The following is a 2,520-nucleotide window of genomic DNA, read 5'->3' as shown; positions in this document are numbered from 1 at the left end:
GCAAGAGAGTACCAGAAAAATATCTACTTCTGCTTCATTGACTATGCTAAAGCTTTTGACTGTGTGGATCACAACAAACTATGGCAGGTCCTTAAAGAGATGGGAGTACCAGACCACCTCACATGTCTCTTGAGAAACCTGTATAAGGGCCAAGAAGCGACAGTTAGAACTGGATATGGAACAACTGATTGGTTTAGCATAGGAAAAGGAGTACGACAAGGATGTATATTGTCGCCTTGCTTATTTAATATATATGCAGAGTACATCATGCGAAATGCTGGCCTGGATGAATCACAAGCGGGAATTAAGATTGCTGGGGAAAAGATCAACAACCTCAGATATGCAGACGATACCACTCTAATAGCAGAAAGTGAAGAGGACCTAAAGATCCTCTTGCTCAGGGTAAAAGAGGAGAGCGCAAAAGTGGGCTTGAAGCTCAACATCACAAAAACTAAGATCATGGCATCCGGCCCCATCACTCCTTGGCAAATAGAAGGGGAAGTCGTGGAAGTAGTGACAGACTTCACATTCCTGGGATCCCAGATCACCACAGACTGTGACAGCAGCCATGAAATTAAAAGACGCCTGCTCCTTGGGAGGAAAGCGATGGCAAACCTAAACAGCATGATAAAAAGTAGAGACATCACCCTGCCAACAAAAGTCCGCATGGTCAAAGCAATGGTATTCCCAGTAGTCATGTATGGCTGCGAGAGTTGGACTATAAGGAAGGCCGAGCGCCGAAGAATAGATTCTTTTGAACTATGGTGCTGGAGAAGACTCTTGAGAGTCCCTTGGACCTCAAGGAGATCAAATCAGTGGATCCTAAAAGAAGTCAACCCTGACTGTTCCCTGGAAGGCCAGATACTGAAGCTGAAGTTCAAATACTTTGGTCACCAAATGAGAAGGAAGCACTCACTGGAGAAGACCCTGATGCTGGGAAAGATTGAAGGTCAAAGAAGACGGGGACGGCAAAGGATGAGATGGTTAGACAGTGTCATAGATGCAACGAACATGAAATTGAGCAAACTTCAGAGGACAGCGGAAGACAGGAGGGCCTGGCGGGAGCTGGTCCATGGGGTTGCGAAAAGTCGGACTCGACTGTGAGACTGAACAACAACAAAGCTTCCCACTTTCCTAACTCAGGATCCTTCTTGATCCTCTCCCAGTTTATTAGCCTTCCTTCTTAGTCAACTGTCAGTTCTTAACTGCCACTCTCAACTGAAGAGTCCATTTGAATCACCTGTCACTCAAGGTCCTCAGATGAAGTTACAGTATTAACTATTTACTGTCCATCACACCAGTGTATACTATAATGGCTCGCTTCTCGCTTCTCTCCAGCACTATCAGCCTATTTGCTCGCTTCTCTCCAGCACTATCAGCCTATCTAGACACTGTGTGATGTCCACAACTTTCCTCGAGCAGTCAAGCCACCATGTGCTCAAAATGCTTGTCACAGACCCACTCTCTCTATTCCCAATAAGCAAATCACCTACTACCAAAAGCTCACACACACCCCAACCCAAAGGGAGATCCTCGGAATGAGAGGATATTAGTCCATGATCCGTGGAAGTGGATCATGTCCCACCTCCTCAACCTGATGCCCTCCAGTCTCAAGACCCTCAAGTTCCATGACAGCTAAGAAGTATCAGCACAGGACAGAGACTGTTCTAGTAAGTCCCTGAAGGTCTGCACACTACTGTAGCAGGAAGGATAATGTGGTAGACTGCTCTCCTTGCTAAAGCAGAACTTTATGTCTGACTGGAATCACTCTCCTGCTTCTACTTGAACTCCCTTGCTGAACTCCCAAGCTCAACTCCCCTGTTTTTAGCCCATGTTCAAAAGCACCGGGTGCAAATTCCCAGGAAACCTGTGTACCTTCTTAGAGAATCTGACTTCTGATGAACTGTAAGTTATAGCTGTGAGCTGTGGTTCCACTCTCAGGAGTTAGGCAATAGTAGTCAGCTGACTCACCTCACTCATCAGAAGTCCCTCCCAAGCAGGACCATGTGCTTCCAGACCACACACCAAAAACTAAGATATTTTCAGGAGACACCCCAAACAGCTTGAGGAACAACCTCAAGCAAACAGACACACACCCCTCTTTGTTTCTTGCGCCGATTTCAATCTCTGTTCACCTCTTTGAAGCCCTTGTTTGACAACACTGGATGCAAGCCCTTGGGAGGCAAACCCCCAAGAAACTTTTGTCTTTTAAAAATACCTTTTGGGGGGGGGGGGCTGGATAGGGATTTTTTTCCTGCTCTTGAGTTGACACTAACTTTAACATTCCAAGTGAATTTTGGAAGTCTTCCACTGGTGAAAAGAGAGAGGAATTTTGAAGGGTAAATGCCATTTTAATAGGGCTAGGATTTCTTAGGGTCCAGAAAGCAGCATGGTATAGCTTGATCTCATCAGTTCACAGGGGTCATTTCGTAGAAAAAGAGGTACAGGAGCTCATTAGCATAACTCATTTGCATATGCCACACCCCCTGACATCACCGGAAGTGTGTCAGAAGGCAACAC

Source organism: Gekko japonicus, unplaced genomic scaffold (assembly GCF_001447785.1).
Source record: "Gekko japonicus isolate JY-2015 unplaced genomic scaffold, Gekko_japonicus_V1.1 scaffold161, whole genome shotgun sequence".
NCBI classification, from domain to species: domain Eukaryota; kingdom Metazoa; phylum Chordata; class Lepidosauria; order Squamata; family Gekkonidae; genus Gekko; species Gekko japonicus.
The sequence above is the reverse complement of the archived record's forward strand: the minus strand, read 5'-3'. Positions refer to the sequence as shown.